This window comes from Hyla sarda, unplaced genomic scaffold (assembly GCF_029499605.1).
Source record: "Hyla sarda isolate aHylSar1 unplaced genomic scaffold, aHylSar1.hap1 scaffold_2563, whole genome shotgun sequence".
In the NCBI taxonomy this organism is placed as follows: Eukaryota; Metazoa; Chordata; class Amphibia; order Anura; family Hylidae; genus Hyla; species Hyla sarda.
Window position 1 is genome coordinate 843 of NW_026609250.1, and position 27,658 is coordinate 28,500.

Consider the following 27,658-nt stretch of genomic DNA (forward strand, 5'->3'; position numbering starts at 1 on the left):
GCACAATAGCATAGCCTAACCCTCTGTACTTTGGTTTATATTGATGCGGGACATAGACAGCCAGCTGATGACCAATCCATTAGTGCAATGGATGGCTGGAAGCATTTGTCTTTGCCTTTGCAATACCACAGAAGCAATGCATGGTCAATGTACAGCAATGACACACCTGTGTGAACAGCCAGGAGACCCCCCCCCCCATGTTATGTTACATAGTTACATAGTTAGTACGGTCGAAAAAAGACATATGTCCATCAAGTTCAACCAGGGAATTAAGGGGTAGGGGTGTGGCGCGATATTGGGGAAGGGATGAGATTTTATATTTCTTCATAAGCATTAATCTTATTTTGTCAATTAGGAACATTCAGCACCCACCCGCTATCAAGGCAGCTGCCTATCATGTCATGCCCTACCTGCACAGGTGTGCTGGCTACTCAAATGATCCAATTAAGGAGGCCATTTAGTCAGCAGCAGCAGAAGTCCTGTGCCTGGACGCTCCAACAGCGGCCAGACACAAGCAGAAGCAGAAGCAGCAGAAGCAGCAGCAGCACCACCTTTTGTTTTTTGGCTGCAGCAGCAGCAAGGCCCACAGGGCTGGCTAGCTGGCTAGCCAGCAAGCAGGTAGCAATGAAAGTAGGAATCTTTCTTTTTAACCCTGTAAGGGGGTGGTGCACTGTACCCGAAGATACTGCCATATCGGGTCAATGCATAGGGCGACGGAAGCAAGCTTCGAAATCGGCCCCCGTTCTCAAAAATCCATTTAATATATGGTCCCCAGATAGGGGACGTATCAGATATTAAACTGATAAGAACAGATACTACACTTGATCTTAGCCAAAAGGCCGAGAAGCGATAACCGTGAAAGGGGCGGGCCCAACAAGGTGCCCTTCATGGGCACTATCACTGCTTGCTGTCAGGGAGGCTGCCAGACAATTTTCCATGCACACTCTGGGCTGGGGGGCAGTCAACCACCAGTACACACAGCAGAACCTAAACCCATACCATTATTGCTAAGCAGCAAGACAGGGGCCCATTGCACTCCCACGGGGCCTTTTTAAATGCAATCCATAACCCGGATTTGCCAGGAACCCTTCTTACTCCTCCTACTTGCATGTGACACTGGGCTTAGGATCTGCATAGGAAACACACACACAAGCACACACCTACCTTTGTTGCCTGCAGATGCCTCCTTGGCTGTCCCCAAACGGTATCAAACCAACACCCACGGGAAGCTGTAAGCATAGAGGACATGCCTGCACCCCATTGGACTTACCTGTGTGGGTTAAATCCGGGTTATTTGACAACCTATGGCGGTGATGGTTCTGCTCAGGCAGAGCAGTGCTGATGCTCCTCATAAAGCTGTCGCTGCTGTGAAGGTTCTAGGTGACATCACAAATCCCTATGGTTACATACACAACAAAGCTGGGTTGTTGTTGTTTACACTCTGCAAGGCCTGTGGAAGTGAGTGACATCATAGCACTGTAGTTCTGAGGGTTCTAGATGGATGCAACAATCTCCTGTTGCTTCTATGAAGGCCATAATAGACGACATCACCAAACAGCTCCATAGTCACATACACAGCAAAGGAGAGATGTTGTTTACACCTAGTGATGTCAGTGGTATTGAGTGACATCACAGCACAGTGCTAAGGCTCCTGGGCCTGGACACAGCAGCGGCTGCAATATCTCAACGGAGAATACGTTTATATATATGTGTGTGTGTGCGCGTATATATATATATATATATATATATATATATTCTCCGCCGAAATCACTTTTAAACCCATTTCCACCTTTTTTTCCCTTCTCTTCCTCTTACTTTTTTTTCACGTTTTTTTACGTTTTTCTCCTTTTCGCCTCTTTTCTGGGCGTATTATTCTTCTTTTTCTTCTTTTTTTTCGTCTAATGCATACCCCATCAGTGCAGCAATGCTTATTCAATACCGCCAGCAGATGGAGACACTGGGGGATAATTTTCTAAGGATTTATACTGATTTTTCCTGTCTGAATTTGTCGCACAGAAAGTTGCAGGCCAAATATGTGTGACATTTCTGCGACTTTAGCTTCTAGAGCATTTTTACAACATTATACATAGGTGCTGAATACATAAAAAGCGACTGTTCAGCGACAGACAAGTCGCATCGGCTGAAAGTAGGCCAGAATGTCAGTCCATGTTGGAGCAGGTTTAGATACAGTCTAAAGTATAGATCTCAAAGTCTGTGCACAGAATTTAGCAAGGGCCTCGCACCTTCTGATGCATCAGGTAGGTGCACAATAGCATAGCCTAACCCTCTGTACTTTGGTCTATATTGATGCGGGACATAGACAGCCAGCTGATGACCAATCCATTAGTGCAATGGATGGCTGGAAGCATTTGTCTTTGCCTTTGCAATACCACAGAAGCAATGCATGGTCAATGTACAGCAATGACACACCTGTGTGAACAGCCAGGAGACCCCCCCCCCCATGTTATGTTACATAGTTACATAGTTAGTACGGTCGAAAAAAGACATATGTCCATCAAGTTCAACCAGGGAATTAAGGGGTAGGGGTGTGGCGCGATATTGGGGAAGGGATGAGATTTTATATTTCTTCATAAGCATTAATCTTATTTTGTCAATTAGGAACATTCAGCACCCACCCGCTATCAAGGCAGCTGCCTATCATGTCATGCCCTACCTGCACAGGTGTGCTGGCTACTCAAATGATCCAATTAAGGAGGCCATTTAGTCAGCAGCAGCAGAAGTCCTGTGCCTGGACGCTCCAACAGCGGCCAGACACAAGCAGAAGCAGAAGCAGCAGAAGCAGCAGCAGCACCACCTTTTGTTTTTTGGCTGCAGCAGCAGCAAGGCCCACAGGGCTGGCTAGCTGGCTAGCCAGCAAGCAGGTAGCAATGAAAGTAGGAATCTTTCTTTTTAACCCTGTAAGGGGGTGGTGCACTGTACCCGAAGATACTGCCATATCGGGTCAATGCATAGGGCGACGGAAGCAAGCTTCGAAATCGGCCCCCGTTCTCAAAAATCCATTTAATATATGGTCCCCAGATAGGGGACGTATCAGATATTAAACTGATAAGAACAGATACTACACTTGATCTTAGCCAAAAGGCCGAGAAGCGATAACCGTGAAAGGGGCGGGCCCAACAAGGTGCCCTTCATGGGCACTATCACTGCTTGCTGTCAGGGAGGCTGCCAGACAATTTTCCATGCACACTCTGGGCTGGGGGGCAGTCAACCACCAGTACACACAGCAGAACCTAAACCCATACCATTATTGCTAAGCAGCAAGACAGGGGCCCATTGCACTCCCACGGGGCCTTTTTAAATGCAATCCATAACCCGGATTTGCCAGGAACCCTTCTTACTCCTCCTACTTGCATGTGACACTGGGCTTAGGATCTGCATAGGAAACACACACACAAGCACACACCTACCTTTGTTGCCTGCAGATGCCTCCTTGGCTGTCCCCAAACGGTATCAAACCAACACCCACGGGAAGCTGTAAGCATAGAGGACATGCCTGCACCCCATTGGACTTACCTGTGTGGGTTAAATCCGGGTTATTTGACAACCTATGGCGGTGATGGTTCTGCTCAGGCAGAGCAGTGCTGATGCTCCTCATAAAGCTGTCGCTGCTGTGAAGGTTCTAGGTGACATCACAAATCCCTATGGTTACATACACAACAAAGCTGGGTTGTTGTTGTTTACACTCTGCAAGGCCTGTGGAAGTGAGTGACATCATAGCACTGTAGTTCTGAGGGTTCTAGATGGATGCAACAATCTCCTGTTGCTTCTATGAAGGCCATAATAGACGACATCACCAAACAGCTCCATAGTCACATACACAGCAAAGGAGAGATGTTGTTTACACCTAGTGATGTCAGTGGTATTGAGTGACATCACAGCACAGTGCTAAGGCTCCTGGGCCTGGACACTGCAGCGGCTGCAATATCTCAACGGAGAATACGTTTATATATATGTGTGTGTGTGCGCGTATATATATATATATATATATATATATATATATATATATATATATATATATATATATATTCTCCGCCGAAATCACTTTTAAACCCATTTCCACCTTTTTTTCCCTTCTCTTTCTCTTACTTTTTTTTCACGTTTTTTTACGTTTTTCTCCTTTTCGCCTCTTTTCTGGGCGTATTATTCTTCTTTTTCTTCTTTTTTTTCGTCTAATGCATACCCCATCAGTGCAGCAATGCTTATTCAATACCGCCAGCAGATGGAGACACTGGGGGATAATTTTCTAAGGATTTATACTGATTTTTCCTGTCTGAATTTGTCGCACAGAAAGTTGCAGGCCAAATATGTGTGACATTTCTGCGACTTTAGCTTCTAGAGCATTTTTACAACATTATACATAGGTGCTGAATACATAAAAAGCGACTGTTCAGCGACAGACAAGTCGCATCGGCTGAAAGTAGGCCAGAATGTCAGTCCATGTTGGAGCAGGTTTAGATACAGTCTAAAGCATAGATCTCAAAGTCTGTGCACAGAATTTAGCAAGGGCCTCGCACCTTCTGATGCATCAGGTAGGTGCACAATAGCATAGCCTAACCCTCTGTACTTTGGTCTATATTGATGCGGGACATAGACAGCCAGCTGATGACCAATCCATTAGTGCAATGGATGGCTGGAAGCATTTGTCTTTGCCTTTGCAATACCACAGAAGCAATGCATGGTCAATGTACAGCAATGACACACCTGTGTGAACAGCCAGGAGACCCCCCCCCCCCCCCCATGTTATGTTACATAGTTACATAGTTAGTACGGTCGAAAAAAGACATATGTCCATCAAGTTCAACCAGGGAATTAAGGGGTAGGGGTGTGGCGCGATATTGGGGAAGGGATGAGATTTTATATTTCTTCATAAGCATTAATCTTATTTTGTCAATTAGGAACATTCAGCACCCACCCGCTATCAAGGCAGCTGCCTATCATGTCATGCCCTACCTGCACAGGTGTGCTGGCTACTCAAATGATCCAATTAAGGAGGCCATTTAGTCAGCAGCAGCAGAAGTCCTGTGCCTGGACGCTCCAACAGCGGCCAGACACAAGCAGAAGCAGAAGCAGCAGAAGCAGCAGCAGCACCACCTTTTGTTTTTTGGCTGCAGCAGCAGCAAGGCCCACAGGGCTGGCTAGCTGGCTAGCCAGCAAGCAGGTAGCAATGAAAGTAGGAATCTTTCTTTTTAACCCTGTAAGGGGGTGGTGCACTGTACCCGAAGATACTGCCATATCGGGTCAATGCATAGGGCGACGGAAGCAAGCTTCGAAATCGGCCCCCGTTCTCAAAAATCCATTTAATATATGGTCCCCAGATAGGGGACGTATCAGATATTAAACTGATAAGAACAGATACTACACTTGATCTTAGCCAAAAGGCCGAGAAGCGATAACCGTGAAAGGGGCGGGCCCAACAAGGTGCCCTTCATGGGCACTATCACTGCTTGCTGTCAGGGAGGCTGCCAGACAATTTTCCATGCACACTCTGGGCTGGGGGGCAGTCAACCACCAGTACACACAGCAGAACCTAAACCCATACCATTATTGCTAAGCAGCAAGACAGGGGCCCATTGCACTCCCACGGGGCCTTTTTAAATGCAATCCATAACCCGGATTTGCCAGGAACCCTTCTTACTCCTCCTACTTGCATGTGACACTGGGCTTAGGATCTGCATAGGAAACACACACACAAGCACACACCTACCTTTGTTGCCTGCAGATGCCTCCTTGGCTGTCCCCAAACGGTATCAAACCAACACCCACGGGAAGCTGTAAGCATAGAGGACATGCCTGCACCCCATTGGACTTACCTGTGTGGGTTAAATCCGGGTTATTTGACAACCTATGGCGGTGATGGTTCTGCTCAGGCAGAGCAGTGCTGATGCTCCTCATAAAGCTGTCGCTGCTGTGAAGGTTCTAGGTGACATCACAAATCCCTATGGTTACATACACAACAAAGCTGGGTTGTTGTTGTTTACACTCTGCAAGGCCTGTGGAAGTGAGTGACATCATAGCACTGTAGTTCTGAGGGTTCTAGATGGATGCAACAATCTCCTGTTGCTTCTATGAAGGCCATAATAGACGACATCACCAAACAGCTCCATAGTCACATACACAGCAAAGGAGAGATGTTGTTTACACCTAGTGATGTCAGTGGTATTGAGTGACATCACAGCACAGTGCTAAGGCTCCTGGGCCTGGACACAGCAGCGGCTGCAATATCTCAACGGAGAATACGTTTATATATATGTGTGTGTGTGCGCGTATATATATATATATATATATATATATATATATATATATATATATTTCTCCGCCGAAATCACTTTTAAACCCATTTCCACCTTTTTTTCCCTTCTCTTCCTCTTACTTTTTTTTCACGTTTTTTTACGTTTTTCTCCTTTTCGCCTCTTTTCTGGGCGTATTATTCTTCTTTTTCTTCTTTTTTTTCGTCTAATGCATACCCCATCAGTGCAGCAATGCTTATTCAATACCGCCAGCAGATGGAGACACTGGGGGATAATTTTCTAAGGATTTATACTGATTTTTCCTGTCTGAATTTGTCGCACAGAAAGTTGCAGGCCAAATATGTGTGACATTTCTGCGACTTTAGCTTCTAGAGCATTTTTACAACATTATACATAGGTGCTGAATACATAAAAAGCGACTGTTCAGCGACAGACAAGTCGCATCGGCTGAAAGTAGGCCAGAATGTCAGTCCATGTTGGAGCAGGTTTAGATACAGTCTAAAGTATAGATCTCAAAGTCTGTGCACAGAATTTAGCAAGGGCCTCGCACCTTCTGATGCATCAGGTAGGTGCACAATAGCATAGCCTAACCCTCTGTACTTTGGTCTATATTGATGCGGGACATAGACAGCCAGCTGATGACCAATCCATTAGTGCAATGGATGGCTGGAAGCATTTGTCTTTGCCTTTGCAATACCACAGAAGCAATGCATGGTCAATGTACAGCAATGACACACCTGTGTGAACAGCCAGGAGACCCCCCCCCCCCCATGTTATGTTACATAGTTACATAGTTAGTACGGTCGAAAAAAGACATATGTCCATCAAGTTCAACCAGGGAATTAAGGGGTAGGGGTGTGGCGCGATATTGGGGAAGGGATGAGATTTTATATTTCTTCATAAGCATTAATCTTATTTTGTCAATTAGGAACATTCAGCACCCACCCGCTATCAAGGCAGCTGCCTATCATGTCATGCCCTACCTGCACAGGTGTGCTGGCTACTCAAATGATCCAATTAAGGAGGCCATTTAGTCAGCAGCAGCAGAAGTCCTGTGCCTGGACGCTCCAACAGCGGCCAGACACAAGCAGAAGCAGAAGCAGCAGAAGCAGCAGCAGCACCACCTTTTGTTTTTTGGCTGCAGCAGCAGCAAGGCCCACAGGGCTGGCTAGCTGGCTAGCCAGCAAGCAGGTAGCAATGAAAGTAGGAATCTTTCTTTTTAACCCTGTAAGGGGGTGGTGCACTGTACCCGAAGATACTGCCATATCGGGTCAATGCATAGGGCGACGGAAGCAAGCTTCGAAATCGGCCCCCGTTCTCAAAAATCCATTTAATATATGGTCCCCAGATAGGGGACGTATCAGATATTAAACTGATAAGAACAGATACTACACTTGATCTTAGCCAAAAGGCCGAGAAGCGATAACCGTGAAAGGGGCGGGCCCAACAAGGTGCCCTTCATGGGCACTATCACTGCTTGCTGTCAGGGAGGCTGCCAGACAATTTTCCATGCACACTCTGGGCTGGGGGGCAGTCAACCACCAGTACACACAGCAGAACCTAAACCCATACCATTATTGCTAAGCAGCAAGACAGGGGCCCATTGCACTCCCACGGGGCCTTTTTAAATGCAATCCATAACCCGGATTTGCCAGGAACCCTTCTTACTCCTCCTACTTGCATGTGACACTGGGCTTAGGATCTGCATAGGAAACACACACACAAGCACACACCTACCTTTGTTGCCTGCAGATGCCTCCTTGGCTGTCCCCAAACGGTATCAAACCAACACCCACGGGAAGCTGTAAGCATAGAGGACATGCCTGCACCCCATTGGACTTACCTGTGTGGGTTAAATCCGGGTTATTTGACAACCTATGGCGGTGATGGTTCTGCTCAGGCAGAGCAGTGCTGATGCTCCTCATAAAGCTGTCGCTGCTGTGAAGGTTCTAGGTGACATCACAAATCCCTATGGTTACATACACAACAAAGCTGGGTTGTTGTTGTTTACACTCTGCAAGGCCTGTGGAAGTGAGTGACATCATAGCACTGTAGTTCTGAGGGTTCTAGATGGATGCAACAATCTCCTGTTGCTTCTATCAAGGCCATAATAGACGACATCACCAAACAGCTCCATAGTCACATACACAGCAAAGGAGAGATGTTGTTTACACCTAGTGATGTCAGTGGTATTGAGTGACATCACAGCACAGTGCTAAGGCTCCTGGGCCTGGACACAGCAGCGGCTGCAATATCTCAACGGAGAATACGTTTATATATATGTGTGTGTGTGCGCGTATATATATATATATATATATATATATATATATATATATATTTCTCCGCCGAAATCACTTTTAAACCCATTTCCACCTTTTTTTCCCTTCTCTTCCTCTTACTTTTTTTTCACGTTTTTTTACGTTTTTCTCCTTTTCGCCTCTTTTCTGGGCGTATTATTCTTCTTTTTCTTCTTTTTTTTCGTCTAATGCATACCCCATCAGTGCAGCAATGCTTATTCAATACCGCCAGCAGATGGAGACACTGGGGGATAATTTTCTAAGGATTTATACTGATTTTTCCTGTCTGAATTTGTCGCACAGAAAGTTGCAGGCCAAATATGTGTGACATTTCTGCGACTTTAGCTTCTAGAGCATTTTTACAACATTATACATAGGTGCTGAATACATAAAAAGCGACTGTTCAGCGACAGACAAGTCGCATCGGCTGAAAGTAGGCCAGAATGTCAGTCCATGTTGGAGCAGGTTTAGATACAGTCTAAAGTATAGATCTCAAAGTCTGTGCACAGAATTTAGCAAGGGCCTCGCACCTTCTGATGCATCAGGTAGGTGCACAATAGCATAGCCTAACCCTCTGTACTTTGGTTTATATTGATGCGGGACATAGACAGCCAGCTGATGACCAATCCATTAGTGCAATGGATGGCTGGAAGCATTTGTCTTTGCCTTTGCAATACCACAGAAGCAATGCATGGTCAATGTACAGCAATGACACACCTGTGTGAACAGCCAGGAGACCCCCCCCCCCATGTTATGTTACATAGTTACATAGTTAGTACGGTCGAAAAAAGACATATGTCCATCAAGTTCAACCAGGGAATTAAGGGGTAGGGGTGTGGCGCGATATTGGGGAAGGGATGAGATTTTATATTTCTTCATAAGCATTAATCTTATTTTGTCAATTAGGAACATTCAGCACCCACCCGCTATCAAGGCAGCTGCCTATCATGTCATGCCCTACCTGCACAGGTGTGCTGGCTACTCAAATGATCCAATTAAGGAGGCCATTTAGTCAGCAGCAGCAGAAGTCCTGTGCCTGGACGCTCCAACAGCGGCCAGACACAAGCAGAAGCAGAAGCAGCAGAAGCAGCAGCAGCACCACCTTTTGTTTTTTGGCTGCAGCAGCAGCAAGGCCCACAGGGCTGGCTAGCTGGCTAGCCAGCAAGCAGGTAGCAATGAAAGTAGGAATCTTTCTTTTTAACCCTGTAAGGGGGTGGTGCACTGTACCCGAAGATACTGCCATATCGGGTCAATGCATAGGGCGACGGAAGCAAGCTTCGAAATCGGCCCCCGTTCTCAAAAATCCATTTAATATATGGTCCCCAGATAGGGGACGTATCAGATATTAAACTGATAAGAACAGATACTACACTTGATCTTAGCCAAAAGGCCGAGAAGCGATAACCGTGAAAGGGGCGGGCCCAACAAGGTGCCCTTCATGGGCACTATCACTGCTTGCTGTCAGGGAGGCTGCCAGACAATTTTCCATGCACACTCTGGGCTGGGGGGCAGTCAACCACCAGTACACACAGCAGAACCTAAACCCATACCATTATTGCTAAGCAGCAAGACAGGGGCCCATTGCACTCCCACGGGGCCTTTTTAAATGCAATCCATAACCCGGATTTGCCAGGAACCCTTCTTACTCCTCCTACTTGCATGTGACACTGGGCTTAGGATCTGCATAGGAAACACACACACAAGCACACACCTACCTTTGTTGCCTGCAGATGCCTCCTTGGCTGTCCCCAAACGGTATCAAACCAACACCCACGGGAAGCTGTAAGCATAGAGGACATGCCTGCACCCCATTGGACTTACCTGTGTGGGTTAAATCCGGGTTATTTGACAACCTATGGCGGTGATGGTTCTGCTCAGGCAGAGCAGTGCTGATGCTCCTCATAAAGCTGTCGCTGCTGTGAAGGTTCTAGGTGACATCACAAATCCCTATGGTTACATACACAACAAAGCTGGGTTGTTGTTGTTTACACTCTGCAAGGCCTGTGGAAGTGAGTGACATCATAGCACTGTAGTTCTGAGGGTTCAAGATGGATGCAACAATCTCCTGTTGCTTCTATGAAGGCCATAATAGACGACATCACCAAACAGCTCCATAGTCACATACACAGCAAAGGAGAGATGTTGTTTACACCTAGTGATGTCAGTGGTATTGAGTGACATCACAGCACAGTGCTAAGGCTCCTGGGCCTGGACACAGCAGCGGCTGCAATATCTCAACGGAGAATACGTTTATATATATATGTGTGTGTGTGCGCGTATATATATATATATATATATATATATATATATATATATATATTTCTCCGCCGAAATCACTTTTAAACCCATTTCCACCTTTTTTTCCCTTCTCTTCCTCTTACTTTTTTTTCACGTTTTTTTACGTTTTTCTCCTTTTCGCCTCTTTTCTGGGCGTATTATTCTTCTTTTTCTTCTTTTTTTTCGTCTAATGCATACCCCATCAGTGCAGCAATGCTTATTCAATACCGCCAGCAGATGGAGACACTGGGGGATAATTTTCTAAGGATTTATACTGATTTTTCCTGTCTGAATTTGTCGCACAGAAAGTTGCAGGCCAAATATGTGTGACATTTCTGCGACTTTAGCTTCTAGAGCATTTTTACAACATTATACATAGGTGCTGAATACATAAAAAGCGACTGTTCAGCGACAGACAAGTCGCATCGGCTGAAAGTAGGCCAGAATGTCAGTCCATGTTGGAGCAGGTTTAGATACAGTCTAAAGTATAGATCTCAAAGTCTGTGCACAGAATTTAGCAAGGGCCTCGCACCTTCTGATGCATCAGGTAGGTGCACAATAGCATAGCCTAACCCTCTGTACTTTGGTCTATATTGATGCGGGACATAGACAGCCAGCTGATGACCAATCCATTAGTGCAATGGATGGCTGGAAGCATTTGTCTTTGCCTTTGCAATACCACAGAAGCAATGCATGGTCAATGTACAGCAATGACACACCTGTGTGAACAGCCAGGAGACCCCCCCCCCCCCCCCCCATGTTATGTTACATAGTTACATAGTTAGTACGGTCGAAAAAAGACATATGTCCATCAAGTTCAACCAGGGAATTAAGGGGTAGGGGTGTGGCGCGATATTGGGGAAGGGATGAGATTTTATATTTCTTCATAAGCATTAATCTTATTTTGTCAATTAGGAACATTCAGCACCCACCCGCTATCAAGGCAGCTGCCTATCATGTCATGCCCTACCTGCACAGGTGTGCTGGCTACTCAAATGATCCAATTAAGGAGGCCATTTAGTCAGCAGCAGCAGAAGTCCTGTGCCTGGACGCTCCAACAGCGGCCAGACACAAGCAGAAGCAGAAGCAGCAGAAGCAGCAGCAGCACCACCTTTTGTTTTTTGGCTGCAGCAGCAGCAAGGCCCACAGGGCTGGCTAGCTGGCTAGCCAGCAAGCAGGTAGCAATGAAAGTAGGAATCTTTCTTTTTAACCCTGTAAGGGGGTGGTGCACTGTACCCGAAGATACTGCCATATCGGGTCAATGCATAGGGCGACGGAAGCAAGCTTCGAAATCGGCCCCCGTTCTCAAAAATCCATTTAATATATGGTCCCCAGATAGGGGACGTATCAGATATTAAACTGATAAGAACAGATACTACACTTGATCTTAGCCAAAAGGCCGAGAAGCGATAACCGTGAAAGGGGCGGGCCCAACAAGGTGCCCTTCATGGGCACTATCACTGCTTGCTGTCAGGGAGGCTGCCAGACAATTTTCCATGCACACTCTGGGCTGGGGGGCAGTCAACCACCAGTACACACAGCAGAACCTAAACCCATACCATTATTGCTAAGCAGCAAGACAGGGGCCCATTGCACTCCCACGGGGCCTTTTTAAATGCAATCCATAACCCGGATTTGCCAGGAACCCTTCTTACTCCTCCTACTTGCATGTGACACTGGGCTTAGGATCTGCATAGGAAACACACACACAAGCACACACCTACCTTTGTTGCCTGCAGATGCCTCCTTGGCTGTCCCCAAACGGTATCAAACCAACACCCACGGGAAGCTGTAAGCATAGAGGACATGCCTGCACCCCATTGGACTTACCTGTGTGGGTTAAATCCGGGTTATTTGACAACCTATGGCGGTGATGGTTCTGCTCAGGCAGAGCAGTGCTGATGCTCCTCATAAAGCTGTCGCTGCTGTGAAGGTTCTAGGTGACATCACAAATCCCTATGGTTACATACACAACAAAGCTGGGTTGTTGTTGTTTACACTCTGCAAGGCCTGTGGAAGTGAGTGACATCATAGCACTGTAGTTCTGAGGGTTCTAGATGGATGCAACAATCTCCTGTTGCTTCTATGAAGGCCATAATAGACGACATCACCAAACAGCTCCATAGTCACATACACAGCAAAGGAGAGATGTTGTTTACACCTAGTGATGTCAGTGGTATTGAGTGACATCACAGCACAGTGCTAAGGCTCCTGGGCCTGGACACAGCAGCGGCTGCAATATCTCAACGGAGAATACGTTTATATATATGTGTGTGTGTGCGCGTATATATATATATATATATATATATATATATATATATATATATATTTCTCCGCCGAAATCACTTTTAAACCCATTTCCACCTTTTTTTCCCTTCTCTTCCTCTTACTTTTTTTTCACGTTTTTTTACGTTTTTCTCCTTTTCGCCTCTTTTCTGGGCGTATTATTCTTCTTTTTCTTCTTTTTTTTCGTCTAATGCATACCCCATCAGTGCAGCAATGCTTATTCAATACCGCCAGCAGATGGAGACACTGGGGGATAATTTTCTAAGGATTTATACTGATTTTTCCTGTCTGAATTTGTCGCACAGAAAGTTGCAGGCCAAATATGTGTGACATTTCTGCGACTTTAGCTTCTAGAGCATTTTTACAACATTATACATAGGTGCTGAATACATAAAAAGCGACTGTTCGGCGACAGACAAGTCGCATCGGCTGAAAGTAGGCCAGAATGTCAGTCCATGTTGGAGCAGGTTTAGATACAGTCTAAAGTATAGATCTCAAAGTCTGTGCACAGAATTTAGCAAGGGCCTCGCACCTTCTGATGCATCAGGTAGGTGCACAATAGCATAGCCTAACCCTCTGTACTTTGGTCTATATTGATGCGGGACATAGACAGCCAGCTGATGACCAATCCATTAGTGCAATGGATGGCTGGAAGCATTTGTCTTTGCCTTTGCAATACCACAGAAGCAATGCATGGTCAATGTACAGCAATGACACACCTGTGTGAACAGCCAGGAGACCCCCCCCCCCCCCCCATGTTATGTTACATAGTTACATAGTTAGTACGGTCAAAAAAAGACATATGTCCATCAAGTTCAACCAGGGAATTAAGGGGTAGGGGTGTGGCGCGATATTGGGGAAGGGATGAGATTTTATATTTCTTCATAAGCATTAATCTTATTTTGTCAATTAGGAACATTCAGCACCCACCCGCTATCAAGGCAGCAGCCTATCATGTCATGCCCTACCTGCACAGGTGTGCTGGCTACTCAAATGATCCAATTAAGGAGGCCATTTAGTCAGCAGCAGCAGAAGTCCTGTGCCTGGACGCTCCAACAGCGGCCAGACACAAGCAGAAGCAGAAGCAGCAGAAGCAGCAGCAGCACCACCTTTTGTTTTTTGGCTGCAGCAGCAGCAAGGCCCACAGGGCTGGCTAGCTGGCTAGCCAGCAAGCAGGTAGCAATGAAAGTAGGAATCTTTCTTTTTAACCCTGTAAGGGGGTGGTGCACTGTACCCGAAGATACTGCCATATCGGGTCAATGCATAGGGCGACGGAAGCAAGCTTCGAAATCGGCCCCCGTTCTCAAAAATCCATTTAATATATGGTCCCCAGATAGGGGACGTATCAGATATTAAACTGATAAGAACAGATACTACACTTGATCTTAGCCAAAAGGCCGAGAAGCGATAACCGTGAAAGGGGCGGGCCCAACAAGGTGCCCTTCATGGGCACTATCACTGCTTGCTGTCAGGGAGGCTGCCAGACAATTTTCCATGCACACTCTGGGCTGGGGGGCAGTCAACCACCAGTACACACAGCAGAACCTAAACCCATACCATTATTGCTAAGCAGCAAGACAGGGGCCCATTGCACTCCCACGGGGCCTTTTTAAATGCAATCCATAACCCGGATTTGCCAGGAACCCTTCTTACTCCTCCTACTTGCATGTGACACTGGGCTTAGGATCTGCATAGGAAACACACACACAAGCACACACCTACCTTTGTTGCCTGCAGATGCCTCCTTGGCTGTCCCCAAACGGTATCAAACCAACACCCACGGGAAGCTGTAAGCATAGAGGACATGCCTGCACCCCATTGGACTTACCTGTGTGGGTTAAATCCGGGTTATTTGACAACCTATGGCGGTGATGGTTCTGCTCAGGCAGAGCAGTGCTGATGCTCCTCATAAAGCTGTCGCTGCTGTGAAGGTTCTAGGTGACATCACAAATCCCTATGGTTACATACACAACAAAGCTGGGTTGTTGTTGTTTACACTCTGCAAGGCCTGTGGAAGTGAGTGACATCATAGCACTGTAGTTCTGAGGGTTCTAGATGGATGCAACAATCTCCTGTTGCTTCTATGAAGGCCATAATAGACGACATCACCAAACAGCTCCATAGTCACATACACAGCAAAGGAGAGATGTTGTTTACACCTAGTGATGTCAGTGGTATTGAGTGACATCACAGCACAGTGCTAAGGCTCCTGGGCCTGGACACAGCAGCGGCTGCAATATCTCAACGGAGAATACGTTTATATATATGTGTGTGTGTGCGCGTATATATATATATATATATATATATATTTCTCCGCCGAAATCACTTTTAAACCCATTTCCACCTTTTTTTCCCTTCTCTTCCTCTTACTTTTTTTTCACGTTTTTTTACGTTTTTCTCCTTTTCGCCTCTTTTCTGGGCGTATTATTCTTCTTTTTCTTCTTTTTTTTCGTCTAATGCATACCCCATCAGTGCAGCAATGCTTATTCAATACCGCCAGCAGATGGAGACACTGGGGGATAATTTTCTAAGGATTTATACTGATTTTTCCTGTCTGAATTTGTCGCACAGAAAGTTGCAGGCCAAATATGTGTGACATTTCTGCGACTTTAGCTTCTAGAGCATTTTTACAACATTATACATAGGTGCTGAATACATAAAAAGCGACTGTTCAGCGACAGACAAGTCGCATCGGCTGAAAGTAGGCCAGAATGTCAGTCCATGTTGGAGCAGGTTTAGATACAGTCTAAAGTATAGATCTCAAAGTCTGTGCACAGAATTTAGCAAGGGCCTCGCACCTTCTGATGCATCAGGTAGGTGCACAATAGCATAGCCTAACCCTCTGTACTTTGGTCTATATTGATGCGGGACATAGACAGCCAGCTGATGACCAATCCATTAGTGCAATGGATGGCTGGAAGCATTTGTCTTTGCCTTTGCAATACCACAGAAGCAATGCATGGTCAATGTACAGCAATGACACACCTGTGTGAACAGCCAGGAGACCCCCCCCCCCCATGTTATGTTACATAGTTACATAGTTAGTACGGTCGAAAAAAGACATATGTCCATCAAGTTCAACCAGGGAATTAAGGGGTAGGGGTGTGGCGCGATATTGGGGAAGGGATGAGATTTTATATTTCTTCATAAGCATTAATCTTATTTTGTCAATTAGGAACATTCAGCACCCACCCGCTATCAAGGCAGCTGCCTATCATGTCATGCCCTACCTGCACAGGTGTGCTGGCTACTCAAATGATCCAATTAAGGAGGCCATTTAGTCAGCAGCAGCAGAAGTCCTGTGCCTGGACGCTCCAACAGCGGCCAGACACAAGCAGAAGCAGAAGCAGCAGAAGCAGCAGCAGCACCACCTTTTGTTTTTTGGCTGCAGCAGCAGCAAGGCCCACAGGGCTGGCTAGCTGGCTAGCCAGCAAGCAGGTAGCAATGAAAGTAGGAATCTTTCTTTTTAACCCTGTAAGGGGGTGGTGCACTGTACCCGAAGATACTGCCATATCGGGTCAATGCATAGGGCGACGGAAGCAAGCTTCGAAATCGGCCCCCGTTCTCAAAAATCCATTTAATATATGGTCCCCAGATAGGGGACGTATCAGATATTAAACTGATAAGAACAGATACTACACTTGATCTTAGCCAAAAGGCCGAGAAGCGATAACCGTGAAAGGGGCGGGCCCAACAAGGTGCCCTTCATGGGCACTATCACTGCTTGCTGTCAGGGAGGCTGCCAGACAATTTTCCATGCACACTCTGGGCTGGGGGGCAGTCAACCACCAGTACACACAGCAGAACCTAAACCCATACCATTATTGCTAAGCAGCAAGACAGGGGCCCATTGCACTCCCACGGGGCCTTTTTAAATGCAATCCATAACCCGGATTTGCCAGGAACCCTTCTTACTCCTCCTACTTGCATGTGACACTGGGCTTAGGATCTGCATAGGAAACACACACACAAGCACACACCTACCTTTGTTGCCTGCAGATGCCTCCTTGGCTGTCCCCAAACGGTATCAAACCAACACCCACGGGAAGCTGTAAGCATAGAGGACATGCCTGCACCCCATTGGACTTACCTGTGTGGGTTAAATCCGGGTTATTTGACAACCTATGGCGGTGATGGTTCTGCTCAGGCAGAGCAGTGCTGATGCTCCTCATAAAGCTGTCGCTGCTGTGAAGGTTCTAGGTGACATCACAAATCCCTATGGTTACATACACAACAAAGCTGGGTTGTTGTTGTTTACACTCTGCAAGGCCTGTGGAAGTGAGTGACATCATAGCACTGTAGTTCTGAGGGTTCTAGATGGATGCAACAATCTCCTGTTGCTTCTATGAAGGCCATAATAGACGACATCACCAAACAGCTCCATAGTCACATACACAGCAAAGGAGAGATGTTGTTTACACCTAGTGATGTCAGTGGTATTGAGTGACATCACAGCACAGTGCTAAGGCTCCTGGGCCTGGACACAGCAGCGGCTGCAATATCTCAACGGAGAATACGTTTATATATATGTGTGTGTGTGCGCGTATATATATATATATATATATATATATATATATATATATTTCTCCGCCGAAATCACTTTTAAACCCATTTCCACCTTTTTTTCCCTTCTCTTTCTCTTACTTTTTTTTCACGTTTTTTTACGTTTTTCTCCTTTTCGCCTCTTTTCTGGGCGTATTATTCTTCTTTTTCTTCTTTTTTTTCGTCTAATGCATACCCCATCAGTGCAGCAATGCTTATTCAATACCGCCAGCAGATGGAGACACTGGGGGATAATTTTCTAAGGATTTATACTGATTTTTCCTGTCTGAATTTGTCGCACAGAAAGTTGCAGGCCAAATATGTGTGACATTTCTGCGACTTTAGCTTCTAGAGCATTTTTACAACATTATACATAGGTGCTGAATACATAAAAAGCGACTGTTCAGCGACAGACAAGTCGCATCGGCTGAAAGTAGGCCAGAATGTCAGTCCATGTTGGAGCAGGTTTAGATACAGTCTAAAGCATAGATCTCAAAGTCTGTGCACGAATTTAGCAAGGGCCTCGCACCTTCTGATGCATCAGGTAGGTGCACAATAGCATAGCCTAACCCTCTGTACTTTGGTCTATATTGATGCGGGACATAGACAGCCAGCTGATGACCAATCCATTAGTGCAATGGATGGCTGGAAGCATTTGTCTTTGCCTTTGCAATACCACAGAAGCAATGCATGGTCAATGTACAGCAATGACACACCTGTGTGAACAGCCAGGAGACCCCCCCCCCCCCCATGTTATGTTACATAGTTACATAGTTAGTACGGTCGAAAAAAGACATATGTCCATCAAGTTCAACCAGGGAATTAAGGGGTAGGGGTGTGGCGCGATATTGGGGAAGGGATGAGATTTTATATTTCTTCATAAGCATTAATCTTATTTTGTCAATTAGGAACATTCAGCACCCACCCGCTATCAAGGCAGCTGCCTATCATGTCATGCCCTACCTGCACAGGTGTGCTGGCTACTCAAATGATCCAATTAAGGAGGCCATTTAGTCAGCAGCAGCAGAAGTCCTGTGCCTGGACGCTCCAACAGCGGCCAGACACAAGCAGAAGCAGAAGCAGCAGAAGCAGCAGCAGCACCACCTTTTGTTTTTTGGCTGCAGCAGCAGCAAGGCCCACAGGGCTGGCTAGCTGGCTAGCCAGCAAGCAGGTAGCAATGAAAGTAGGAATCTTTCTTTTTAACCCTGTAAGGGGGTGGTGCACTGTACCCGAAGATACTGCCATATCGGGTCAATGCATAGGGCGACGGAAGCAAGCTTCGAAATCGGCCCCCGTTCTCAAAAATCCATTTAATATATGGTCCCCAGATAGGGGACGTATCAGATATTAAACTGATAAGAACAGATACTACACTTGATCTTAGCCAAAAGGCCGAGAAGCGATAACCGTGAAAGGGGCGGGCCCAACAAGGTGCCCTTCATGGGCACTATCACTGCTTGCTGTCAGGGAGGCTGCCAGACAATTTTCCATGCACACTCTGGGCTGGGGGGCAGTCAACCACCAGTACACACAGCAGAACCTAAACCCATACCATTATTGCTAAGCAGCAAGACAGGGGCCCATTGCACTCCCACGGGGCCTTTTTAAATGCAATCCATAACCCGGATTTGCCAGGAACCCTTCTTACTCCTCCTACTTGCATGTGACACTGGGCTTAGGATCTGCATAGGAAACACACACACAAGCACACACCTACCTTTGTTGCCTGCAGATGCCTCCTTGGCTGTCCCCAAACGGTATCAAACCAACACCCACGGGAAGCTGTAAGCATAGAGGACATGCCTGCACCCCATTGGACTTACCTGTGTGGGTTAAATCCGGGTTATTTGACAACCTATGGCGGTGATGGTTCTGCTCAGGCAGAGCAGTGCTGATGCTCCTCATAAAGCTGTCGCTGCTGTGAAGGTTCTAGGTGACATCACAAATCCCTATGGTTACATACACAACAAAGCTGGGTTGTTGTTGTTTACACTCTGCAAGGCCTGTGGAAGTGAGTGACATCATAGCACTGTAGTTCTGAGGGTTCTAGATGGATGCAACAATCTCCTGTTGCTTCTATGAAGGCCATAATAGACGACATCACCAAACAGCTCCATAGTCACATACACAGCAAAGGAGAGATGTTGTTTACACCTAGTGATGTCAGTGGTATTGAGTGACATCACAGCACAGTGCTAAGGCTCCTGGGCCTGGACACAGCAGCGGCTGCAATATCTCAACGGAGAATACGTTTATATATATGTGTGTGTGTGCGCGTATATATATATATATATATATATATATATATATATATATATATATTTCTCCGCCGAAATCACTTTTAAACCCATTTCCACCTTTTTTTCCCTTCTCTTCCTCTTACTTTTTTTTCACGTTTTTTTACGTTTTTCTCCTTTTCGCCTCTTTTCTGGGCGTATTATTCTTCTTTTTCTTCTTTTTTTTCGTCTAATGCATACCCCATCAGTGCAGCAATGCTTATTCAATACCGCCAGCAGATGGAGACACTGGGGGATAATTTTCTAAGGATTTATACTGATTTTTCCTGTCTGAATTTGTCGCACAGAAAGTTGCAGGCCAAATATGTGTGACATTTCTGCGACTTTAGCTTCTAGAGCATTTTTACAACATTATACATAGGTGCTGAATACATAAAAAGCGACTGTTCAGCGACAGACAAGTCGCATCGGCTGAAAGTAGGCCAGAATGTCAGTCCATGTTGGAGCAGGTTTAGATACAGTCTAAAGTATAGATCTCAAAGTCTGTGCACAGAATTTAGCAAGGGCCTCGCACCTTCTGATGCATCAGGTAGGTGCACAATAGCATAGCCTAACCCTCTGTACTTTGGTCTATATTGATGCGGGACATAGACAGCCAGCTGATGACCAATCCATTAGTGCAATGGATGGCTGGAAGCATTTGTCTTTGCCTTTGCAATACCACAGAAGCAATGCATGGTCAATGTACAGCAATGACACACCTGTGTGAACAGCCAGGAGACCCCCCCCCCCATGTTATGTTACATAGTTACATAGTTAGTACGGTCGAAAAAAGACATATGTCCATCAAGTTCAACCAGGGAATTAAGGGGTAGGGGTGTGGCGCGATATTGGGGAAGGGATGAGATTTTATATTTCTTCATAAGCATTAATCTTATTTTGTCAATTAGGAACATTCAGCACCCACCCGCTATCAAGGCAGCTGCCTATCATGTCATGCCCTACCTGCACAGGTGTGCTGGCTACTCAAATGATCCAATTAAGGAGGCCATTTAGTCAGCAGCAGCAGAAGTCCTGTGCCTGGACGCTCCAACAGCGGCCAGACACAAGCAGAAGCAGAAGCAGCAGAAGCAGCAGCAGCACCACCTTTTGTTTTTTGGCTGCAGCAGCAGCAAGGCCCACAGGGCTGGCTAGCTGGCTAGCCAGCAAGCAGGTAGCAATGAAAGTAGGAATCTTTCTTTTTAACCCTGTAAGGGGGTGGTGCACTGTACCCGAAGATACTGCCATATCGGGTCAATGCATAGGGCGACGGAAGCAAGCTTCGAAATCGGCCCCCGTTCTCAAAAATCCATTTAATATATGGTCCCCAGATAGGGGACGTATCAGATATTAAACTGATAAGAACAGATACTACACTTGATCTTAGCCAAAAGGCCGAGAAGCGATAACCGTGAAAGGGGCGGGCCCAACAAGGTGCCCTTCATGGGCACTATCACTGCTTGCTGTCAGGGAGGCTGCCAGACAATTTTCCATGCACACTCTGGGCTGGGGGGCAGTCAACCACCAGTACACACAGCAGAACCTAAACCCATACCATTATTGCTAAGCAGCAAGACAGGGGCCCATTGCACTCCCACGGGGCCTTTTTAAATGCAATCCATAACCCGGATTTGCCAGGAACCCTTCTTACTCCTCCTACTTGCATGTGACACTGGGCTTAGGATCTGCATAGGAAACACACACACAAGCACACACCTACCTTTGTTGCCTGCAGATGCCTCCTTGGCTGTCCCCAAACGGTATCAAACCAACACCCACGGGAAGCTGTAAGCATAGAGGACATGCCTGCACCCCATTGGACTTACCTGTGTGGGTTAAATCCGGGTTATTTGACAACCTATGGCGGTGATGGTTCTGCTCAGGCAGAGCAGTGCTGATGCTCCTCATAAAGCTGTCGCTGCTGTGAAGGTTCTAGGTGACATCACAATCCCTATGGTTACATACACAACAAAGCTGGGTTGTTGTTGTTTACACTCTGCAAGGCCTGTGGAAGTGAGTGACATCATAGCACTGTAGTTCTGAGGGTTCTAGATGGATGCAACAATCTCCTGTTGCTTCTATCAAGGCCATAATAGACGACATCACCAAACAGCTCCATAGTCACATACACAGCAAAGGAGAGATGTTGTTTACACCTAGTGATGTCAGTGGTATTGAGTGACATCACAGCACAGTGCTAAGGCTCCTGGGCCTGGACACAGCAGCGGCTGCAATATCTCAACGGAGAATACGTTTATATATATGTGTGTGTGTGCGCGTATATATATATATATATATATATATATATATATATATATATATATTCTCCGCCGAAATCACTTTTAAACCCATTTCCACCTTTTTTTCCCTTCTCTTCCTCTTACTTTTTTTTCACGTTTTTTTACGTTTTTCTCCTTTTCGCCTCTTTTCTGGGCGTATTATTCTTCTTTTTCTTCTTTTTTTTCGTCTAATGCATACCCCATCAGTGCAGCAATGCTTATTCAATACCGCCAGCAGATGGAGACACTGGGGGATAATTTTCTAAGGATTTATACTGATTTTTCCTGTCTGAATTTGTCGCACAGAAAGTTGCAGGCCAAATATGTGTGACATTTCTGCGACTTTAGCTTCTAGAGCATTTTTACAACATTATACATAGGTGCTGAATACATAAAAAGCGACTGTTCAGCGACAGACAAGTCGCATCGGCTGAAAGTAGGCCAGAATGTCAGTCCATGTTGGAGCAGGTTTAGATACAGTCTAAAGTATAGATCTCAAAGTCTGTGCACAGAATTTAGCAAGGGCCTCGCACCTTCTGATGCATCAGGTAGGTGCACAATAGCATAGCCTAACCCTCTGTACTTTGGTTTATATTGATGCGGGACATAGACAGCCAGCTGATGACCAATCCATTAGTGCAATGGATGGCTGGAAGCATTTGTCTTTGCCTTTGCAATACCACAGAAGCAATGCATGGTCAATGTACAGCAATGACACACCTGTGTGAACAGCCAGGAGACCCCCCCCCCCATGTTATGTTACATAGTTACATAGTTAGTACGGTCGAAAAAAGACATATGTCCATCAAGTTCAACCAGGGAATTAAGGGGTAGGGGTGTGGCGCGATATTGGGGAAGGGATGAGATTTTATATTTCTTCATAAGCATTAATCTTATTTTGTCAATTAGGAACATTCAGCACCCACCCGCTATCAAGGCAGCTGCCTATCATGTCATGCCCTACCTGCACAGGTGTGCTGGCTACTCAAATGATCCAATTAAGGAGGCCATTTAGTCAGCAGCAGCAGAAGTCCTGTGCCTGGACGCTCCAACAGCGGCCAGACACAAGCAGAAGCAGAAGCAGCAGAAGCAGCAGCAGCACCACCTTTTGTTTTTTGGCTGCAGCAGCAGCAAGGCCCACAGGGCTGGCTAGCTGGCTAGCCAGCAAGCAGGTAGCAATGAAAGTAGGAATCTTTCTTTTTAACCCTGTAAGGGGGTGGTGCACTGTACCCGAAGATACTGCCATATCGGGTCAATGCATAGGGCGACGGAAGCAAGCTTCGAAATCGGCCCCCGTTCTCAAAAATCCATTTAATATATGGTCCCCAGATAGGGGACGTATCAGATATTAAACTGATAAGAACAGATACTACACTTGATCTTAGCCAAAAGGCCGAGAAGCGATAACCGTGAAAGGGGCGGGCCCAACAAGGTGCCCTTCATGGGCACTATCACTGCTTGCTGTCAGGGAGGCTGCCAGACAATTTTCCATGCACACTCTGGGCTGGGGGGCAGTCAACCACCAGTACACACAGCAGAACCTAAACCCATACCATTATTGCTAAGCAGCAAGACAGGGGCCCATTGCACTCCCACGGGGCCTTTTTAAATGCAATCCATAACCCGGATTTGCCAGGAACCCTTCTTACTCCTCCTACTTGCATGTGACACTGGGCTTAGGATCTGCATAGGAAACACACACACAAGCACACACCTACCTTTGTTGCCTGCAGATGCCTCCTTGGCTGTCCCCAAACGGTATCAAACCAACACCCACGGGAAGCTGTAAGCATAGAGGACATGCCTGCACCCCATTGGACTTACCTGTGTGGGTTAAATCCGGGTTATTTGACAACCTATGGCGGTGATGGTTCTGCTCAGGCAGAGCAGTGCTGATGCTCCTCATAAAGCTGTCGCTGCTGTGAAGGTTCTAGGTGACATCACAAATCCCTATGGTTACATACACAACAAAGCTGGGTTGTTGTTGTTTACACTCTGCAAGGCCTGTGGAAGTGAGTGACATCATAGCACTGTAGTTCTGAGGGTTCTAGATGGATGCAACAATCTCCTGTTGCTTCTATGAAGGCCATAATAGACGACATCACCAAACAGCTCCATAGTCACATACACAGCAAAGGAGAGATGTTGTTTACACCTAGTGATGTCAGTGGTATTGAGTGACATCACAGCACAGTGCTAAGGCTCCTGGGCCTGGACACAGCAGCGGCTGCAATATCTCAACGGAGAATACGTTTATATATATGTGTGTGTGTGCGCGTATATATATATATATATATATATATATATATTCTCCGCCGAAATCACTTTTAAACCCATTTCCACCTTTTTTTCCCTTCTCTTCCTCTTACTTTTTTTTCACGTTTTTTTACGTTTTTCTCCTTTTCGCCTCTTTTCTGGGCGTATTATTCTTCTTTTTCTTCTTTTTTTTCGTCTAATGCATACCCCATCAGTGCAGCAATGCTTATTCAATACCGCCAGCAGATGGAGACACTGGGGGATAATTTTCTAAGGATTTATACTGATTTTTCCTGTCTGAATTTGTCGCACAGAAAGTTGCAGGCCAAATATGTGTGACATTTCTGCGACTTTAGCTTCTAGAGCATTTTTACAACATTATACATAGGTGCTGAATACATAAAAAGCGACTGTTCAGCGACAGACAAGTCGCATCGGCTGAAAGTAGGCCAGAATGTCAGTCCATGTTGGAGCAGGTTTAGATACAGTCTAAAGTATAGATCTCAAAGTCTGTGCACAGAATTTAGCAAGGGCCTCGCACCTTCTGATGCATCAGGTAGGTGCACAATAGCATAGCCTAACCCTCTGTACTTTGGTCTATATTGATGCGGGACATAGACAGCCAGCTGATGACCAATCCATTAGTGCAATGGATGGCTGGAAGCATTTGTCTTTGCCTTTGCAATACCACAGAAGCAATGCATGGTCAATGTACAGCAATGACACACCTGTGTGAACAGCCAGGAGACCCCCCCCCCCATGTTATGTTACATAGTTACATAGTTAGTACGGTCGAAAAAAGACATATGTCCATCAAGTTCAACCAGGGAATTAAGGGGTAGGGGTGTGGCGCGATATTGGGGAAGGGATGAGATTTTATATTTCTTCATAAGCATTAATCTTATTTTGTCAATTAGGAACATTCAGCACCCACCCGCTATCAAGGCAGCTGCCTATCATGTCATGCCCTACCTGCACAGGTGTGCTGGCTACTCAAATGATCCAATTAAGGAGGCCATTTAGTCAGCAGCAGCAGAAGTCCTGTGCCTGGACGCTCCAACAGCGGCCAGACACAAGCAGAAGCAGAAGCAGCAGAAGCAGCAGCAGCACCACCTTTTGTTTTTTGGCTGCAGCAGCAGCAAGGCCCACAGGGCTGGCTAGCTGGCTAGCCAGCAAGCAGGTAGCAATGAAAGTAGGAATCTTTCTTTTTAACCCTGTAAGGGGGTGGTGCACTGTACCCGAAGATACTGCCATATCGGGTCAATGCATAGGGCGACGGAAGCAAGCTTCGAAATCGGCCCCCGTTCTCAAAAATCCATTTAATATATGGTCCCCAGATAGGGGACGTATCAGATATTAAACTGATAAGAACAGATACTACACTTGATCTTAGCCAAAAGGCCGAGAAGCGATAACCGTGAAAGGGGCGGGCCCAACAAGGTGCCCTTCATGGGCACTATCACTGCTTGCTGTCAGGGAGGCTGCCAGACAATTTTCCATGCACACTCTGGGCTGGGGGGCAGTCAACCACCAGTACACACAGCAGAACCTAAACCCATACCATTATTGCTAAGCAGCAAGACAGGGGCCCATTGCACTCCCACGGGGCCTTTTTAAATGCAATCCATAACCCGGATTTGCCAGGAACCCTTCTTACTCCTCCTACTTGCATGTGACACTGGGCTTAGGATCTGCATAGGAAACACACACACAAGCACACACCTACCTTTGTTGCCTGCAGATGCCTCCTTGGCTGTCCCCAAACGGTATCAAACCAACACCCACGGGAAGCTGTAAGCATAGAGGACATGCCTGCACCCCATTGGACTTACCTGTGTGGGTTAAATCCGGGTTATTTGACAACCTATGGCGGTGATGGTTCTGCTCAGGCAGAGCAGTGCTGATGCTCCTCATAAAGCTGTCGCTGCTGTGAAGGTTCTAGGTGACATCACAAATCCCTATGGTTACATACACAACAAAGCTGGGTTGTTGTTGTTTACACTCTGCAAGGCCTGTGGAAGTGAGTGACATCATAGCACTGTAGTTCTGAGGGTTCTAGATGGATGCAACAATCTCCTGTTGCTTCTATGAAGGCCATAATAGACGACATCACCAAACAGCTCCATAGTCACATACACAGCAAAGGAGAGATGTTGTTTACACCTAGTGATGTCAGTGGTATTGAGTGACATCACAGCACAGTGCTAAGGCTCCTGGGCCTGGACACTGCAGCGGCTGCAATATCTCAACGGAGAATACGTTTATATATATGTGTGTGTGTGCGCGTATATATATATATATATATATATATATATATATATATATATATATATATATATATATTTCTCCGCCGAAATCACTTTTAAACCCATTTCCACCTTTTTTTCCCTTCTCTTTCTCTTACTTTTTTTTCACGTTTTTTTACGTTTTTCTCCTTTTCGCCTCTTTTCTGGGCGTATTATTCTTCTTTTTCTTCTTTTTTTTCGTCTAATGCATACCCCATCAGTGCAGCAATGCTTATTCAATACCGCCAGCAGATGGAGACACTGGGGGATAATTTTCTAAGGATTTATACTGATTTTTCCTGTCTGAATTTGTCGCACAGAAAGTTGCAGGCCAAATATGTGTGACATTTCTGCGACTTTAGCTTCTAGAGCATTTTTACAACATTATACATAGGTGCTGAATACATAAAAAGCGACTGTTCAGCGACAGACAAGTCGCATCGGCTGAAAGTAGGCCAGAATGTCAGTCCATGTTGGAGCAGGTTTAGATACAGTCTAAAGCATAGATCTCAAAGTCTGTGCACAGAATTTAGCAAGGGCCTCGCACCTTCTGATGCATCAGGTAGGTGCACAATAGCATAGCCTAACCCTCTGTACTTTGGTCTATATTGATGCGGGACATAGACAGCCAGCTGATGACCAATCCATTAGTGCAATGGATGGCTGGAAGCATTTGTCTTTGCCTTTGCAATACCACAGAAGCAATGCATGGTCAATGTACAGCAATGACACACCTGTGTGAACAGCCAGGAGACCCCCCCCCCCCCCCCATGTTATGTTACATAGTTACATAGTTAGTACGGTCGAAAAAAGACATATGTCCATCAAGTTCAACCAGGGAATTAAGGGGTAGGGGTGTGGCGCGATATTGGGGAAGGGATGAGATTTTAT

The 27,658-nt window shown here is 46.0% G+C and overlaps 12 non-coding genes across 12 annotated transcripts; all 12 read right to left on the reverse strand.

Annotated features, from left to right (window-relative positions):
* Positions 1-660: 660 nt before the first annotated feature.
* On the reverse strand, positions 661-851 carry LOC130323900 (U2 spliceosomal RNA). Its single transcript, XR_008869084.1, has one exon. It is a non-coding gene; the product is annotated as a U2 spliceosomal RNA (small nuclear RNA).
* Positions 852-2,924: 2,073 nt separating this feature from the next.
* LOC130323912 (U2 spliceosomal RNA) lies at positions 2,925-3,115 on the reverse strand. Its single transcript, XR_008869095.1, has one exon. It is a non-coding gene; the product is annotated as a U2 spliceosomal RNA (small nuclear RNA).
* Positions 3,116-5,221: 2,106 nt separating this feature from the next.
* Positions 5,222-5,412, reverse strand: LOC130323915 (U2 spliceosomal RNA). Its single transcript, XR_008869097.1, has one exon. It is a non-coding gene; the product is annotated as a U2 spliceosomal RNA (small nuclear RNA).
* Positions 5,413-7,502: 2,090 nt separating this feature from the next.
* On the reverse strand, positions 7,503-7,693 carry LOC130323916 (U2 spliceosomal RNA). The gene has a single exon (XR_008869098.1). It is a non-coding gene; the product is annotated as a U2 spliceosomal RNA (small nuclear RNA).
* Positions 7,694-9,777: 2,084 nt separating this feature from the next.
* On the reverse strand, positions 9,778-9,968 carry LOC130323917 (U2 spliceosomal RNA). Its single transcript, XR_008869099.1, has one exon. It is a non-coding gene; the product is annotated as a U2 spliceosomal RNA (small nuclear RNA).
* Positions 9,969-12,063: 2,095 nt separating this feature from the next.
* On the reverse strand, positions 12,064-12,254 carry LOC130323901 (U2 spliceosomal RNA). Its single transcript, XR_008869085.1, has one exon. It is a non-coding gene; the product is annotated as a U2 spliceosomal RNA (small nuclear RNA).
* Positions 12,255-14,347: 2,093 nt separating this feature from the next.
* LOC130323902 (U2 spliceosomal RNA) lies at positions 14,348-14,538 on the reverse strand. Its single transcript, XR_008869086.1, has one exon. It is a non-coding gene; the product is annotated as a U2 spliceosomal RNA (small nuclear RNA).
* Positions 14,539-16,609: 2,071 nt separating this feature from the next.
* Positions 16,610-16,800, reverse strand: LOC130323904 (U2 spliceosomal RNA). Its single transcript, XR_008869087.1, has one exon. It is a non-coding gene; the product is annotated as a U2 spliceosomal RNA (small nuclear RNA).
* Positions 16,801-18,884: 2,084 nt separating this feature from the next.
* Positions 18,885-19,075, reverse strand: LOC130323905 (U2 spliceosomal RNA). The gene has a single exon (XR_008869088.1). It is a non-coding gene; the product is annotated as a U2 spliceosomal RNA (small nuclear RNA).
* Positions 19,076-21,163: 2,088 nt separating this feature from the next.
* On the reverse strand, positions 21,164-21,354 carry LOC130323906 (U2 spliceosomal RNA). The gene has a single exon (XR_008869089.1). It is a non-coding gene; the product is annotated as a U2 spliceosomal RNA (small nuclear RNA).
* A 2,086-nt stretch (positions 21,355-23,440) lies between these two features.
* On the reverse strand, positions 23,441-23,631 carry LOC130323907 (U2 spliceosomal RNA). Its single transcript, XR_008869090.1, has one exon. It is a non-coding gene; the product is annotated as a U2 spliceosomal RNA (small nuclear RNA).
* Positions 23,632-25,704: 2,073 nt separating this feature from the next.
* On the reverse strand, positions 25,705-25,895 carry LOC130323908 (U2 spliceosomal RNA). Its single transcript, XR_008869091.1, has one exon. It is a non-coding gene; the product is annotated as a U2 spliceosomal RNA (small nuclear RNA).
* Positions 25,896-27,658: the final 1,763 nt, after the last annotated feature.